The following is a 19,276-nucleotide window of genomic DNA, read 5'->3' on the forward strand; positions in this document are numbered from 1 at the left end:
CTCATTAGCACTTTCCAAATGAAAGGTGTTACTTTATTGCAACAGCAGTGTATACTGAAATAATATTCTTCAGATAGAATATTCTCAGTATCTAGTGACAAATAACTTGAAACAGGCAGCTGGGGGTTTTCTTTAAAATAAAAACTTTATACAAAATAGATTTTGACAGTGTTATTTTTAATTGTACAGTAAGTATTCAACCTTTGCAATATGTCACTTGACATTCTGTAAACATATTCATTGTCGAGAATTATATTTATGATATGGAAACTTATGTACAAGATGCATAGGCTGTTATTTGATTTATTCTACAGGCTATCTTAATTGTCAGTTTAACATCTCCATTTGAAATGTGTATGGCAGGGGACGCAATAGATCAAACACCATAGATCGGCAAATCAGAGCAGAAATTATAGCCTTGTAGGCATTTCTTTAAAATATTAAATATACAATATGGTATTTCTTACCTCAGTATGGTAGTTTTGGTATTTACCTTCTTTCCATCCTGAAAGATTTTGTCAGTATGCCATAGCATCAATAAAGAAATTTACAAAGATATAAAATATATGTTTTATTTTAAAATTTAGATAGATGATTAATAGATAGATAGATATAGATTAAAATAAAATTTGTATATATTGCCTCATATTGCAAGCAGTGTTTTCTAAAATTTAATTCCACCATGTGGAATTCCACTAGCTATGCCAATTTATCTAAAAGTAAACCTGCTTTGCTGATCTTGGTACCTAGAGTATAAAGTGGTAGGACCAGAGTTTTTTTAAAAAGAAAAAAGAAAAATGCTTTTATCATAAAATGTGAGTACTGACCTTTCTATTTCTTACTGTTTTGGAAAAAATTTGGGAATCATTGGCATTATTGTCTGGATGTTGTTAAAACTTCATTTTAATTACATGACTTTGCAAGCAGTAACAATGATTATGCCTAGAGTAGTTCCATAAAACATCTATCATAAATAAGTACAAGAGGAACATGAAATAAAACAGAATAGTGTATTTTCAATGTCTGTGAGGCAATGAGCTAACAAAATGATATAAAATCATATTAAAATGTTAAATGTTAAAATGTTAAATTAACAAGAAATTAAATATATTCATATTTCAAAAAGGTTAATATTGAAATAAATACATAGAAAAATATTGAATTGTATGATTCTAAATAGTTAATGCTATATGAACCAATATAGATACAAAATTCAAATTATTATTAAAGGGTTCTAGGATAGCAGAACATTGTTTTTCCGCCTAATTATATAAATGTAGCAATTTTTTTAAGACAGACTACAGAGGAAATAAAATTTTGGGTTTTTTTAAAGGAAACTATAAGATGTTCCATACTATAGACAGCATTTTGTAACATAAATAAACAGGGAAGATTTCTTGTAATTTTTCCTGATTGCTTTTCACAGCATATAGGTTTCAGTAGAGAGCTTACTATAGAGAACAGACCCCAGCTTTTGGCAAGATTCAAGTACATAATTTTGTGTGTGTGTGTGTGTGTGTGTGTTTTAGGACTTTTTGTTTTAATGAATACTTTATTGAGGTTATTTTCTCAAATAGATGTCATCCCTGTATGATAAAGCTATCAAAATATCTGTAAAATTCTTCAGTGGTTCCGTATAAAAGGCCAAATACATGTAGATGTAAAGACTGCCACAAAAATGTAAGTAAGGCTTAATGCAACACACATTTCCACAGCCTCAACTGAGATTATGTCCATCGTGATCAAGAAAGAGAAGCCTGTGATGGAAAGGACAAGGGAAGAACCAGAAGCAGAAGCAGAATACATGCCTTGTAAGCAGAAAGTCTCAAACTGAATTCCCAGCAACTCTGGATGGGCATCTGCCCAAAAGGCCCTGCCAGTCATGGCCAACCAACGCAGAAAAGGGAAGTGGCAGGACTGGGATGCCATGTCAGAACTAAACAGCAATCCTGTGACAAGCTGGCGCTTTTCTTCACGGAAGATTCTGGGAGGCTACAAAAGAAGCCTTTTGCTCATTTTCCTTGACAATCGAGAAGGAAAAACAGATGTTTATAAAGCTGTTTGATATGCTGGTTTGCAAGACGCTCAAGGTTGGTTTGTGGATGTCAAGGAAGAACTGCCTGCCTGGTATGTTTCAAAAAGCATTTCCATTGGCTCATTTATTGTTACTAGTGAAAGAAAACACTTTCTGCTACATGGCAGAGCCTAAACTCCCGCCATGCAGTCCTCAAACACACCAACACACATGCACGTACCCAGCCAGCCAACTCTTAAGATGTAATTTACAAAGATAATAATAATTTCACTTCTATGAATGCTCCACATTTGCATACCGGGACTGTGCACAATGCACTCATAATGACAAGGGATCCTTAGCAAGGCAGCCGGAGAGCAGCATGTTGAAAGCAATCTGAGAGCATGTTTCTCCTTCTGCCCAGATCCCAGGTGCGGGGGGCCTGCACAAACAAAACTCACATTCAGTTCCACACCTTTGCCGCACATGATAATCTGAATGATAATGCTGCCTTCCATGCTGCACTGGAAAGCAATTACGGGAGCCGTTCTTTTATTCAGCATGCCGGGAGGGTGTGTGGAAAATTGTCATTCCCATTGATTGTTTACCAAGCATTATTACTGTCACATCCGGAGAGCACTTTTCATAGGATAAAGTGCCTTAAAATTGGCATTGATTGAGTTTCACCAAGGGCCACATTGCATTATTGGATTCCAACACAGGCAGGAATTACGGTAACACAAAACAGCTGCATGGAGAATGTACAGTGGGTTTTTATTCCTATGGACAATGCGGAATCCTCACTCTTTGTGATTTAGGGGGCCATATCTACATTTATAGCATCTTTAATAAGTTTTTTTTTAAATGTAATGCATAAAGAAGTCTGGACTAGAGGATTATAGCAATAGTACTTAGACTTGTATACTGCTTCACAGTACTTTGCAGCAGCTCTGAGCCTTTTACAAATGTCAGCATGTTGCCCCCCCCCCCAACAATCAGGGTCATTTTACCAATCTTGGAAGGATGGAAGGTTGAGTCAATCGTGAGCTCGTCAGAATCAAACTCCTGGCTGTGGGCAGAGTTATCCATAATTCAATAGAGATTTTCACTGGCCTCTCTTATCTATCTAGTTTTTATTTTTCATCTTTCTTCCCTCCATCTGTTCCTATAAAGGAAGTACCCTACCTTTTCATGAGACCCAGGGGTCTTGTAACTCAGTGAACTTTCAGGATGAGTCAGTAGAACTGGGTCAACAGCCAATGCAGCAGATGTGGCAGGAACTTGGTACTACATAGAGCCAGGGGTAGCATTCTCTCTTGCAGTGATTACACAGAATGCTCACATTCACTAAAATATAATAATAATAATAATAATAATAATAATAATAATAATAATAAGAAGAAGAAGAAGAAGAAGAAGAAGAAGAAGAAGAAGAAGAAGAAGAAGAAGAAGTAGTAGTAGTAGTAGTAGTGGTAGTTGGAAGGGACCTTGGAGGTCATCTAGTCCAACCCACTGCTCAGGCAGGAAACCCTATACCATTTCAGACAAATGGCTGTCCAGTCTCTTCTTAAAAACTTCCAGTGTTGGAGCATTCACCACTTCTGGAGGCAAGTTGTTCCAGTGGTTAGTTGTTCTAACTGTCAGGAATTTCTCCTTAGTTCTAGGTTGCTTCTCTCCTTGACTAGTTTCCATCCGTTGCTTCTTGTCCTGCTTTCAGGTGCTTTGGAGAATAGCTTGATTCCCTCTTCTTTGTGGCAGCCCCTGAGATATTGGAACACTGCTATCATGTCACCCCTCACCCTTCTTTTCATTAAACTACACATACCCAATTCCAGCAACTGTTCCTTATAACGGTGCTTGTTTCATTTATGGCTTAATGGTCTATGAATTCAGCCAAGAGTGCAAGAGGTGAACCCAGCAAAGACTACATATACTCTTCACCCTAGTTACTGTATTCTCACACCTCCATATGTAAATTTACATTATTCCCGTGCACATTACACATTTTTATTTCACACAGCAGCTATCTGACAAGTTACAAGAAGCACAATTGTGATGGGATAAAAGGATGTATGGGATGATTTTCCTAGCTTATGGTTCTCTCCTGACTTTTGAAGAGTAAAGCAGTAGAATTAATTTAATTTAATGTTTTAATTACCCTGTAAACTGCCCTGAGTCCTTCGGGAAAGGGCGGTATATAAATCCAATAAAATAAATTAAACGAGGTAGCGCACGAAGCTCCTATGTGTCACTCAGAAAATATGTGCAGGACTGTGAGATTCTCCCAATCTGCCTAGACAGTTTAATATAGGGTTAGGGTTTATTATTTATTTATTTGATGCACAAGCAAACAAATATTTGTAACTCACAATAAAACAGACCCATACACAATTAAATCATAACTAACCAAAATAAAATGAACTATAACAGAATAGTTCAGTTAAAAAATATCCAGCATCTCTTCTAGGTACCAGAAAATCTAAGTCCCAAAATCCCTACAGAATAGCTCAGTTTTTAAGTGCTGTATGGAAAGGCATTGCTTTCTGTGGCAGAGAAGGCTTGGCAAGGGACAGGGTGAGGGGATTCAGTAAGGTGAGGGATAGAACTGAGATGTGATGGGTTAGAACCTAAAATCTACATCATAGGTTTTGTACCACTACTGATCCACTGCCTTTTCCCCTGTGGCCTAAGGTCTGGTCACACGCATACACACACACCATCACTCCCCCCCCACCCAGGATTCTTCTTCTGAAGTGGACACATATTTCAAATGTGCATGTATGAATACATACATGCACCCGGTACCCAAAACTATGAAAAGAACATCAGATATCTGATCCTTTACTATCCATGTACACACACTGGTTGAAGATTGGAGAAACATGTGGTCTAGTCCCATATTATCTGCAAAGACAGAGAGTAGGGAAAAATAAATAAATTAACGTTCAATCATGGTGTCTGCTTCCATAGAAATGAAGTCCAAAGAGAAAGTTACATCTTAGAAACATTCTTGTCTGTCACTATTTTTTCAGCTCTCAGATCAATCTGAGAAATTTTGCATCTTGCATACAGATGACAAACATCCCTAAATATTCATGGCACATTCACAAATTGGGAAAGGCCCTCATCTCTAAAAGGGCTATTTTTCTTACATCTATTTTGTAATGTTTTTTTTTAAAATGTATTCCTCAAAAAATAAAATCAAAATCAAATGCAGTTGTTTGGTTTGTTTAGTTTTCATTTTAAATGAAATAAAAGTTGAATTGGTCTACCAATCCAATCACAATAACATTTTATGGACTTTTATTTGTGTTTGAATCTACTATAAGATGAATGTTTTTTAAATGTTTCAGTTTGGGGAACTGCAAATAAAATCTCTACTAGCCTCCCTGCCTTGTTGAACATAAAAAATTGAAGTCTGCTTAAATATCTGAAAAAAGTCACCCCTGCTCGGTCTGCCAGCCATAGGATCAACCTTCTGCCACCATTTTAGATATATAATACAGTTTTAAAAATAATATTAATTTTTTTAATTAACTTTATTGATTAGCCCTTGGGCCATATCAAAGTGCAAAGTTTCAGCACAAATTGTTACTAAAATTTGATAAAAGCAATTTAAAATGGAATTTGATAAAATACAATTTAAAATGGAATGGTAATAAAATACAATCTAAAATGAAATGGTAATAATGTACAATAATTTAAGATATAGATAAAATATGATAAAATTATATTTCGGAGTCGCCCTTGCAATCTACCCCAATCAGTCCCACATGTGCAGATCTCAACCAAACCATTTTGTTTAGGTACTGTGCTACGTTAAATGTTATTTTCAAGTTCTGTCCGGACATAAGGTAAGTTGTTTTGATATGGGGATCCCAATGTGTCGTTCATTTGGTATATAGACCAAGATACCTGTCTCTCACCCTCTTATACAGGGAACAATCAAATAGGATGTGAGCCAGGTCTTTTACCTCTGCCGCTCCGCAAATGCAGAGATGCTCATTGTATGGTATAGCATGAAATCTCCCATATCTGACCATTGTGTCAAGCTGTTCGAATCTCACTTGCGTAAATATCTCCCTGAGATGTTTTGGGAGTTGTGACTTCAAATAACTGTATACTTGAAAAGTACGTTTGTATTTACTCAGCCATTTCAAGTTATCCACCTTACCAAGGATAGCTATATCAGTTTGTGCTTCTATATCCTTAATTCTTTGGGCAACTCTTTTGTTCTGTTCCAGCCTATGACCAGCCCTGTTGGAATGTCAGGGACAACCCCTTTTTTATATTCAATAGGCTGGAATTAAGCCAACCAAATTTATTTGCAAAAACTAAACGGTTCAAAACAGAGTTAAACAAATACAGACCGAGATTATATCAGAAGCTCTTCAAACGGTTGCCTTCAGCAACCAGCACCTCCCACACATTCCCCTTTTAAACAGCAGTCTCAAGGCGTGGCTTCTCTTTGCCTTCTCCCAAGGTGCCTCATTGCTTTTCTTTGTTCACTTCTGCTTGTCTGCCTCCTGCTTTGAGCGTCCCTGAACAAAGCCAGCTGTGGATCATCTTCTTCAGGCTCACACAGCTGGGTCTGAGTAGGAACAAGATGGGAGGGGCCTGGCTAAGAGCTCTGCGGTGCATCAGAACTTTCCTCTGCAACCAAAGGCTCTCAAAACCCCTCCTCCTCCTCCTCTTCAGAATTGTCCTACTCAGCTGCCGAAACCACAGGCTGACGCTGAATCACAACATCTTTTTTTGGATTGTTCTCCTGTTACTCAAGAGACGGGAAGGCCACAGCTTCTTACAAAATTTGTTAGTTTGGTGATCCAAGAGATTTGTGATTGTAGTGTTATTTGCTCTAGTAGGCATAACTATCAGTCTCCATTTCATTAACTTTGCACCAGTAGCTCTAATTTTAGATAATGCATGAATTGTATGAATTCCCAATTCAGCTCTAACTGCTGCTGCAGATGTTCTTGGATCTACACCCAAAATACATCTCAAATGCTGGGACTGTGTTCTAAGACTGTGGTTGAGTAAAGACCCCAAATTTCTGCTCCATACAAGAGCATTGTGGTAACCTTAGCCTTATAAACCTTGATTAATGGAGCTAGGGACCCTGGGTAACTATGGTTCTTTAGTTTGAGCAGTAAATTCAAATGGGCTTTTGCTCTAAATGTACTCCATTGATGATGGCAGGCCCAAGATCCAGTCTTTGAAAAAGTTACACCCAAATATACAAAGGTGTTAACTTGTTCAATTGGTTCACCATCTAATTGCCACTTATGTTTCTGATGGTTTCTTCCAAACACCATTATTTTTTATTTAGATTTGCTAATGATTAGGGAGTTATCCTGGCAATAAGAGCTGAATCTTCTTAATAGCCTATGTAATCCTACTTGTGAGTATGATAATAAAATCATATCATCAGCATAAAGCAAGCTGTTACAGTAAGTATTTAGGATCATCGGCATGTGTACCATGGTATCCTTTATTAACCCAGGCAAGTCATTCATGTATAAATTAAATAATATTGGGGCCAGGATACACCCTTGCCTTATCCCTTTATTTGTGTGAATCCTGTTAGTCAGGGCCCCATTAACCCCATACCACACCCTCAAACAGGTACTTGTGTAAAGGGCTTTAATCAAAGCCAGGAGTCTGGGTTCTATTTTAAGGGATGTCAATTTACTCCATAGTACTTCTCTATTTACCATATCAAATGCTGTTGTAAGGTCTATGAAAGCAGCAAACAGGGGTCTCCTCTTATAGGCATATTTGGCAATTAGATGGTTCAAGACAAAGCAGTTATCTATAGTAGATCTGTTTTGTCTAAAACCTGCTTGTTCTTCTGTGAGGATGTTGTTTTCCTCTACCCAGATTTCTATTCTGTTCAAAAGGTACCTAGCATATATTTTTGCTACAATGTCAATCAGGCTGATGGGCCTATAATTACTAGGATGCTTTTTATTCCCTTTTTTATATATGGGGACAACTATTGCCATCTTCCACCCGTCTGGTATATGGCAGGTATTATTTATGTGTGTAAAAAGACCTGCTAATACAGGGCCCCACCAATTGGGAAATTTCTTAAATAATTCTGCTGGTAAAAAATCCTCGCCTGGGGCTTTATTGCTCTTTAAGCTTTTAATGATGGACTGTATCTCCTTTTCTGAGACTGGTGGCCAAGGGGAGGGGGAGTTCTAGAGTTTACTAAATCACTATTTAAAGATAGTTTCTTTACCGGTTTGATGGGAGCAAACAAGCACTGATAATAATTCTCCCAGTCCGCAGCAGAGATTGGTATGTCGAACGCAAATCTCTGTTCCTTCAGGATACCTGCTACAGAGTGCCAAAATAATACTGAGTTATGACTTCTGGCAGCCAGCTCGAGTTCTGACCAGATTGAAATGGCAAAACTTTTTTTCTTTAATGTTATAGGTTTTTTATATTCCCTTTTTGTGTGCAGCATCTTAGCTTGTATATGGGCAGTAGGATTCTTCTGGGCAAGCCTCATGGCTGCCTTCAATTTCTTTTTCAGTCTCTGGCAATCAGGATCCAACCAGCGAGGTCTACCCACTTGGGCTCTTTTTGTAGTAGGTTTAGCTGTTAGGTGTTTTTTCAGTATATTACAGAGATTGGAGAATGCATTGAAGGCTGACATCCAGTCAGTAGTAGATGACTGTATTGTTCTAGCCCGCTTACTAGCATTCTCTGTTTTAAGGCATTCTAATATTGCCTTAGTATCAACTTTGGCCCAAACTAACCTTTTATTTTGGGTCACCTCTACCTTTTTGGTGAGCCTTCTGTCAGCCATGTTATATGGTCTTAAATCTGAGCAGCCTTGAAATGTCATGCTTACAGGCTGATGGTCGCTATTGTCACTAAGGTGTACTGTGACCTCTGAAAAGAGGTCAGCCTTATCTCTAGACATGCAAAAGAGATCCAGTACGCTACTTGAATTAGACGAGTGGTATGTATAAGGGTATATGTAATTCATATCCTTACCCCCCAAAATTTGGAGGTTACCCTTAAAAATTAAGGAGACTAGGAGCAGGCTAGCAGCATTACTTTTACAGTCTCTCGAGAGCCACTGAGGATGGTTATCAAAGAACTCCCCTGGGAGGGACCCAGCCTAGCATTCAGATCTCCTAGTAATACCACTATGGACTGAGGGTACAGTACAGATATATCTTCTAGGATAACTTCCAAGCCCATCCAGTATTCGAAATCATAGTGCTGGGATGTGCTTGGAGGAATATACATATTTACCAATATTAACTCAAACTGTTCATATTCAAATTTGACAGCTAGGAAGTACGGATACTTATCTTCATTATATAATTTTTCCCTCTGCCATTGCAACTCTTGCTTTATAAGAATGCATAGCCCACCAGAGGGTCTCCCTTTGTTCTTTGTTTTTTGGGCTGGGGAGGCCCATCCCTGAAAGCCTGGCAATTGTACTGGTTCATCCACTTCAGTTAACCAGATTTCTTGAAAGGCTATTACGTCAAATCTAGAGAGAAAGCTCATTAGTCCACTATCAACCATCCCTTTCCAGCCAGCTACTTTCCAGGTCATCAACTGTATGGGGTTCTCGGAGGCAAGGTGGTCTGGCTTCGTTGATTGGCTAGATGGTAAAAATGCCAGATGTCAACTTGACATTGGAGCCAGGTTGATATCATCTATGCTTCCCATATAAACACAGTTGTTGTGAGGTTCAATATTTCTCCTCGTGTTGTTGCTCCTCTATATCTCAGTTGCCAGTGTGCCTCTGCTCTTGCTCCAAGAATGACTTTTTTCCAATGGGCAGGTACTCCAGCTTAAGTCTATAAATGTAGATTTATGTCCATTTTTGGAGGGGCGTAGCTGAGGATTCATCTTGTGAAAAGATCTTGTGGGAACTTCTAAATCAAATGAGGATGGAAGCTGGATTATATCCTTAGTGTTTGTCAGTTTAGGGGGCACTGTGTGATGAAACCCTTTGTCTTTCAGTTGTTTCTCAGAGTCTGGGTCAGTCAGTGCAGTTACCCCATTGTCAGCCTGTGTGACAGTTCCTTTTTTTTACTATTGAGGTAAAGGCAGATTGTTGATTAAATATATTGTCACAAGAGTGCGTGATTAGTGGAGCCAAATTAAATAGAGGCTTTGCTGTAGATTAAGTTGTTGTCAGTGCCTCTTTTAGGTCATCCAATCTTTGAATGTTATTAACTTGCTCAGGTTCCGGCAATGCATTGAATAGGTCAATCAGCATTTCCTCTGGCACATCCTCAGCACTTCCTGCAGCTGTGGGTAACACTGTTTGTATATTGCTCCTTTGCCTTCTCAGGGTCAGTTCAGTTGCAGCAGCCTCAGGCTTAGTAGTATGAGGGCTGTTGCAGCCTGGATTTAAAGTGACGGTTCCCTCTTGATGACGCTGTTTCAGGAGTGGGCAAACATTGTCTGAGCAAAAGTTCCTTATTGGAAATATTGAAAAGGTGCTCAGAAAGGGCTTCATTCTGAAGAGCATGGAGGGAATTGTGGGCTGCTTGAACGATAGGAGAATTCTCATACATTGCGTTCTTGCTGGCAGCCACTCTGCATGTAGTAGATCTACTACTACATGGTGGAGCAGTGGGCTAATGCCTCCTTAAGTAACACCAGCTGCCTGCAATTAGTGCAGGTTCGAGTCCCACCAGGCTCAAAGTTGACTCAGACTTCCATCCTTCTGAGGTAGGTAAAATGAGGACCCAGATTGTTGGGGGCAATAAGCTGACTTTGTAATAATGCCACTGGGGGGGGGCAAAAGCCCTAATAAGCAGGCATATACATAGAATGAAGGCTATTGCTAAGCACATTGATTTGTGCTTAGATTGTAAGCCGCCCTGAGTCTTCGGAGAAGAGCGGGATATAAATGGGATTAAAATAAAAATAAATAAAATAAAATCTATCAGAGAGATTTCACAGCGAAACAGCTGGCTCAGGGACAGCCTAACAGCTTCTCTATTACTCCAATGCCCTCTATTTACTCTCTTGTAAAAAATTTGCAAAGTAACCTGGTTAGTTTGCAGACTGTAGTTATATTGGTCATCTCTTAGGCCTTTGCCTGATTGAATGTTTTCTCTATGGGTGTTCAAATTTTTGGAAAGAAGACAAGGTCCTTCTCTAGTTTCATTTTCTGAATTAGCCATCCCATGTCTATCCATGGTTGTCCTCCCAAGTCCTTCTACAGTATTTGGGTGGCTCCTAACAAACTTTGCGAAAGATTCTTTCAGGCAGTCGACCTTATTTATGACAATTGACAAGAGATCATATATTGAATTTACAGTTTGCGCTGTAAGCAAACATTGTCTAGAGAGGAAGTCTGTCACATTTTCCCCCTTTAAATTTGTTACATCTCCTTCCTGTGCAAAGAAGGCTGTTGCTGGGCTCCAAGGAGGGGAGCCGTTCTCTCCAGTTTGGTTTGTAAGTCCCTTTCCAATGAGTCACATAAATTAAATTTATCTGATAAGGTGCCTGGGAATGAGTTACTTACTGGAACAGACTGTCTGTTTACAATATAATCTTCCATTTTCTGCTGCTTCAATGGCTTGGATAAACTCTCTGCTGCAGAGTGCCGTCTCTTCCTCCTTTTCCCCATTCAAGTTTGTTAAAACAGGTTTAAAAGGGTTTAAAACTAGGTTTAAAAAGGTTAAAATGGGTTAAAAATGGGTTTAAAAGGTTTAAAAAGGTTAAAATGGATTAAAAAGAGGTAGCTTAAAAATACAATGTTAAAAGAGGTTAAAAAGTTAAAATAAAAATAAAGTAAAATAAAATAAAGCTTTTACTTTTGGAGGAGCTCTTTACAGCCTTTGCTGCCTGTCCACCATCTTGGCTCCTCCCCCCTGTTAGTGTCATCACAAATCCATATTTACAAAAACAAGTAATATACTGACACACTTGTTATATAACAATTTATATTGAAATATATTATTTTTAAAACTACATCACTGGTTACATTCTGCAACTTTAACAGATGATTGAAGGTTAGAGCAATACTGTCATCAATGCATATCTACTGGGAAATCAGTCTATTTGTTTGAGAGGCTTTGCATGTTTTAAGATTCTAAATATGTAATGTAGAATTACTGGAGCCGTATCTATCTATCTATCTATCTATCTATCTATCTATCTATCTATCTATCTATCTATCTATCTAAACATTTCTACAGCCTCTCATTTTATAACAGATTTGGAGAGTGGCTCCCATTATCAATATTCAGTTTCTGATTTAGGGACAAAAACTGAGGAGAATATCTTTCATTACAAAATAAAGGATGGCATATAATGGATTATTTCACTTCTTTCCCAAAGCATCATAGTGAATTAGATTAAGGGGAAAGACTCTAAGTGGCCTCAGGTCATGTGATAGGGATAGTGTGGTTTGAGTAACACCCTTCCAGCCCCAAGCCCCAATTCAAGTCTCAATATTGCTTTAATTTGTATTTTAGTATATTACCTTTTAAATCTTGCTGGTAAAAGGAAATAAACCCATAATTCCAATGAAGCAGCAATGCTATTTGCATAAAGTAGGATGACCTGTATCCTCAAACATGCGTGTTATCTCCCATACTTTCCTTTTGATAATCTTTGGAACACCCAAAACTGTATTACGGAATGGTGATTCCACTCCAATGGAAGGCTAATCATATATGACAGCTAAAATACATTCCTCAAATAGGCTATATACAGTTTAAGACCCAAAGCCCTCCTTGTGAAATTAAACAAGTAATAATAATGAAATAAATCCTCTCTTTCCCCCCACCCCATATCCATAATCCCACACCTCAGTGGTGGGATTCAAATATGTGAACAACATTCTATGTGTGGATGCTGCTTCCGGAAGTCCGTTCTGGGCCTGGACAACAAAAAATTAGCTACCGGTTCTGCCAAAGTGGTGTGAACCGGCTAAATCCACTAATGCCACACCTTCATTTTGCATTGCTATTTTTCCCCATCCAAAAAGCTTTCTGCGTCCTTTCATGATCCAAAACTTATCAATTCTTGGCAGAAGTTCTGCTTCTGAGGCAAACAACCATATAACATGCTAAGCATGATCCCATGCAGAGTGGCGCATAGAGGAAAATGGGGACAGAAGGGCAGCGTCACTTTCAATGAGTTTGGTTTGCTGCAAAAGATATAGAAACATGTGCAGCTTATCTAGAGTGTGCCTTGGAATATAAAGATGTTCCAAATAATTAAGATGCAAATAATTGTTTTTCTGCCTTAGTCAATTTAATGACTTGGGCATAGTAAGCAAAACAGTGTAGCCATGCCAATTTTCAGTTTTATAGGCTCATCTTTCAAGTGCCTTTTTCTGGTGCTCTTGAGTCTGTTTCTTTCTTAGAAATAGATTCCTATGATAGATTAACATAATGCATCTTTTCAAAGATCAGGATCTAACATTTTTCAAAGGCTGTTTCATGAAGAGCTTGACTTTCTGTTCTTCCCTCCATCAAAATGAATAAATATGCATCATTCTGATTTGACAAGAGGTTTGGTTTTTGCAACATAGTTTAAGGGAAGCTGCTGTTGATATTTTTACATTAATATATATTATTGATCTCTGCAGGGCAGTGAAAATGTAGGAGTTGCTTAGTTTAGGTGGCAGGAAGTAAGTATCTTTATAGGGAGCTCTTGGAGGTTTCATTGTGAAACAGAACATTCCCATTTTTAATTCAGAGTTTTAAAACTGCAGAAGACTAATTCTCAGTGCTAAGGTTCAATTTCAGGATATATGAAATTGGGTTCAGTTAAAGTGCTCCTGAGCTGGTGCAAAGCGCATTTCCCCTTACCATCAAATAAGGAAGGTCTCATTGGCCAACTATATCATACACTATAGCAAAACGAGGCAGTAATCAAATGCCAGAAGGCTGCAAATCAATGTTTAAAGCAGCCATGGTTAACAGTGCCATCTCCAAGTTGTGCTGTAACAGCAACATTAGCGCTTCATGTGGGGTGCTGTCAATCTGTCATGGATGATGATCTCATTGGCCAAGCACTCCATCAGTGGTTCTTAAATGTCTGTGGACTGCAGAGCTCCAAGCTATTCTTAAGACATGGAACAACTAGGGGACGGGGTGGGGACAGCGATCCCCATGGTGATTGGGAATGGCAGCAGATGGATGAACAGAGGGCCATATCGAAATTTGGGATCGCGCCCCCGCTGTCTTCGAGCGGTGGCGTGCTCCAACCCTCTGGCTTCATCCTGCTTCTCCGGGGGTGGGGGAGGACAGGTACCTGAGCTCAGGCTGGTTTATTTGAAAGCCAGGTCTGTGGGGAATAAAGCTCCCCTCATCTGGGATTTGATTGAGGAGGTAGGTGCAGACCTGGCATGCATTATGGAAACTTGGTTGGGCCCGGAGGGAGGAGTCCCTTTGATTGAGTTATGCCCACCAGGTTTCCGTGTGCTTCACCAGCCTCGGGCTCAGGGTAGGGGCGGGGGGGTGGCAGTTGTTATTAAGGAGGCCCTTTGTCCACGGGAGGCCACTGTCCCTCAGATAGGCGGATGTGAGTCCCTCCTCCTGAGATGGGGCCCTGGGGGTCAGTTGGGCCTGTTGCTCATGTACCTTTCTCCCAGCTGCCTGGCAACGGCCCTGCCTGGGTTACTCGACGCTCTCTCGGGGCTGGCGATTGAGTTTCCCAGACTCATGGTTCTGGGCGATTTTAACCTGCCTTCCCTGGGTGGTGCGTCGGGGGTGACCCGAGAGTTCATGGCTTCCATGATGGCCATGGACCTGACCCAGATCATTCAGGGTCCGACTCATGAGGGGGGAAACACGCCCAACCTTATTTTTATCTCTGGGCAGTGGCTTAATGGTCTGGGTGGGGTTACTCCAACCTCTCAACCCCTTTCATGGACAGACCATTATCTCCTGTGGCTGGGCCTCCGTCATGCCACCCCCCGCTGCTGGGAGGCAGAACCAAGCAGGTGGTTCCACCCCAGGCGCCTGATGGACCCGGATAGGTTCCAGACGGCGCTTGGGCTGATTCCTGCCTCCCTTTCCCACAGCCCAGTTGAGAACTTAGTTGATGCCTGGCAACGGGCTGCTTTGGAGGCTCTTGACCGCATTGTGCCTTTGCAGCCTCTGACCCGGTGCAGATCCCGGTTGGCCCCTTGGTTTTCCATGGACCTGCGGGAGATGAAGCACCGGAGGAGGGGCCTAGAGAGCATTTGGAGGTCCAGTCAGTCCGAGTCTGACCGAACACAGTTAAGTTCCTTTTCTAGATCTTACCTTGTGGCAATGGAGGTGGCGAAGCGTGCTCACTTCGCCACACTCATTGCATCTGCAGATAACCGCCTGGCCGCCCAGTTTAGGGTGACCTGTTCCCTTTTAAATCAGGGGACGGGGCAGGACCCCTTGCAGGGACGGGCCGAGGAGTTTAGTCAGTATCTGCTGGATAAAATCGCTCAGATTCGGGCTGGTCTGGACTCCGACTGGGCAGTATCTGACGAGGGGGAAGCAATGGGTTTGACCGAGGAGTTTGATCCTGTGACTCCAGATGAAGTGGACAGGATCATGGGGAAATTAAGTGCCGCCACGTGTTTGTTGGACCCATGTCCCTCCTGGCTGGTTTATGTGGCTCGGGAGTTTACACGAGGCTGGCTCCTGGCAGTTATTAATGCTTCCTTGAGTGAGGGGTGCTTCCCTGCCGCCTTGAAGGAGGCGGTGGTGAGGCCCCTCCTCAAGAAACCTGCCTTGGATCCAGCTATTTTAAATAACTTTTGTCCTGTCTCCAACCTTCGCTTCCTTGCGAAGGTTGTTGAGAGTGTGGTGGCATGGCAGCTCCCTTTGGTCCTGGAGGAAACTGAGTATCTGGACCCATACCAATCAGGTTTCAGGCCGGGTACAGCACGGAGAAGTCATTGGTTGCGCTGGTGGATGATCTCTGGCGGGCCCGAGATAGGGGTTATTCCTCTGTCCTGGTCCTATTAGATCTCTCAGTGGCTTTTGATACCATCGACCATGGTATCTTGCTGCGACGTCTTGAGGGGTTGGGAGTGGGAGGCACTGTTTTACGGTGGTTCTCCTCCTACCTCTTGGGCCGTTCGCAGACGGTGTTGGCAGGAGGGCAGAGGTCAACCCCGAGGCCTCTTTAGTTGTGGGGTGCCTCAGGGGTCGGTCCTCTCACCCCTCTTGTTCAACATCTATATGAATCCACTGGGTGAGATCATCCGTGGTTTCGGGGTGAGGTATCATCAATATGCTGATGATACCCAGCTTTTCATCTCCACCCCGAACCAACCCAGCGATGCCCTCGAAGTGATGTCCCGTTGCCTGGAAACAGTATGGATTTGGATGGGGAAGAACAGGCTCCAGCTCAACCCGGCGAAGACTGAGTGGCTTTACGTGCCGGCATCTCGTTTAGTCCAAGAGGTTCCATCTTTGGTTATGGGAGGAGAGGTGTTATCTCCCATTGATAGGGTGCGCAACTTAGGCATCCTCCTGGATACACGACTCAGTTTTGAAGATCATATAGGAGTTGTGGCCAGGGGGGCATTTGCCCAGGTTCGCCTGGTGCACCAGTTGCGCCCCTATCTGGACCGAGATGCCCTACGTACGGTCACTCACGCACTCATTACCTCCCATATAGATTACTGCAATGCTCTGTACATGGGGCTGTCCTTGAAGAACACCCGGAGGCTCCAGCTGGTGCAGAATGCGGCCGCGCGGGTAGTGATGGGAGCATCCCGATACTCCCATATTACACCCCTCCTGCATGAGCTGCATTGGTTACCGGTTGCCCTCCGGGTGAGATTTAAGGTGTTGGTACTTACCTTTAAAGCCCTACATGGCCTAGGCCCGGGATATTTGCAGGACCGTCTGTTGCTGGGAACGACTTCCCATCGCCCAGTGCGCTCACACAGGGAGGGCCTCCTCAGGGTGCCGTCAGCTAGACAATGTCGCCTGGTGACCCCCAGAGGGAGCGCCTTCTCTGTGGGAGCACCAGCCCTGTGGAACCAACTTCCCCTTGAGCTCCGGATGGCCCCGGATCTCCGGTCCTTTCGCCGCGACCTTAAAACATTCCTTTTCCATCAGGCTGACCTGGACTGATGACAGGGATTTTTAAAATGTTTTTAATTTTATTATTGGGGCTGCTAATTTAATTCTTTTTTAACTTTTGTATTATTGTATTTTTTATTGTTGTTATCCGCCCTGAGTCTTTCGGGAGATAGGGCGGCATATAAGTCCCAAAAATAAATAAATAAATAAATCACCTCTTTTAAACAAAGAAAATACAGTGAAATATTGAACAAAACATGTTTCAATAGCATGCCTCAGTTTTCATGCCATTTAAAACATGAGGAATAAATCTTGATGGGTTGCATGATATGCACTTGAGGCATATTTCATCCATGTCTGAATTAAGATTTATTAAAGAAAGAGACAGTTCAACACCCAGTGACAAGACAGAATGGTGGACTCCATCGCTTGCTGTATCTCTGGGGCAGTAGAATATGTGCTCTTGTTACCAGCATGGAAGAGGCATCAAATTGCTAGTTCAGGCATCCTTTTTCTCAGCTTTTCATTTTTTGGATATGATCTTACCTTATTAGTCTTTGTCCCAGGAATTTTCTGTTAGACCTAGATCGCAGTTGTCTGTGAGGGGGGAAGGGGGATGTAAAAAAAAAGTCAAGAAGGGGACCACAACCACGCAATTAGAGTTCTACAGATTATTGTGTGTATCGGGGGGGGGCGCTTTGATGGCACGGCTGAGGTCACCAACTTTGACACACCTCTTTCCTGTTAGAGAATTGTCAGCCAGTTTCCAATTTTTCCTTTTTGAGGAAGGTTGTAGAAAAGGTGATTGGATAACATCTACAGATGATCTTGGAAGAAACAGATTATCTGAACCCATTTCACTCTGGATGCATTCCAGGGTACGGTATAAGACAGGGCTGGTCACATTGTTGATTACCTTTGCCAGAACCAGGATGGGGGAGGTACTCTAATGCTCCTTATCTTTCAGTGGCTTTTGATATTGTCAACCGCATGATCCTTCTGGACCGACTGTAGGGCTTAGTGGTGGGAGACCCTGTGCTCCAGTGGTTTACTGGAGTGAACAATGGAGGCCTCTTCACCATCTTTCTGTTGGCATCCATGGGGAGTGATTGCAGTGTGCTTGTGATGCGGGAGGGGGGAGGGCAAGTGTGGTTTGGAAGCTGCCTGAATCGTGTCTGTAGTATATAATGTTATCTACATCTTCGGGAGGTGTATGTTTGTGGCCCTGCTCTGCAACAATTACTTTCTTTCTTTACCTCCTTATTCAGTGGTCAGTTCCACTCAGTTACCATTCTTGGGCTGCACTTCACCATTCAAGTCTGGTGTGCACCTTGGAGGACGTTTTGAAGTTGCAGTTGCTGCTTGATGAATAGGTGATGGCTATGGCCAAGAGAGGCCTTTGTGCCAGTTGTACCCTTTCATCAATCAGGAGACCCTTTAGATAGTCACTCAGGCCTTGGATGCTTTACAATTGAATTATTGTAATGAATTCTACAATGGTAGAATGGGTACCCATGTAGAGTGGGTGAGCTCCAGGTCCCTTCAACTAAACATTATCATCTTGTGGGACTTAGGAAGCATGCCTTCCCTTTTGTGATCTCCAACCTCCGGAACCACATCTCCCCAGAAGTAAGAATGGTGCTGAAGGAGAAAAAGAAGCAGGAGAAGAAAGGGTGGAGTCAAGAGAGGAATCAGTCTGGAGTCATTATGTTCTCAGAAGCAATTCAAGTCCAGCCCACCTTGAATGCCATTAACTCTTAACAAGCACCAGTTTGGTGGTGACCGTTAATTGACTAGATTCTTGTGTATAAACTTGAATAATAAATCATCTTGCCTGCAACTTAATGCATAGTCTTGTTCCTTCACACTAACAGGCACCCTCTATGATGGGGCACTAGAAAGCTTTGAAAAACCTGGCTTTGGCTGCAAGCCTCAGGTTGGTATTATTTGTTCAATGGCCCTTGTTTTCTTTGGTTTATTTTGGTACCAATCAGATATTGTAGCCTGGACTGTCTGTTTGATTTAATGTTTTTAGCAGTTTTTATGTCTTCTCTAGTTTTATATGCTACCCAGAATTCACTGGAGTTGGGCAGCCAATAAATTTAAATAATAATTATAATTCACCACAGAATATTCCAACAAACCAAGGTTAAAGAGAAGGCTTATTTAAAAGAAAGAAGTATTGAGAATAAAGTTTTCTCTGTGTGATTTATGGGACAGCCCACATAGGTGTTGCAAA

The sequence above is a fragment of the Vipera ursinii genome (assembly GCF_947247035.1).
Source record: "Vipera ursinii genome assembly, chromosome: 1".
In the NCBI taxonomy this organism is placed as follows: domain Eukaryota; kingdom Metazoa; phylum Chordata; class Lepidosauria; order Squamata; family Viperidae; genus Vipera; species Vipera ursinii.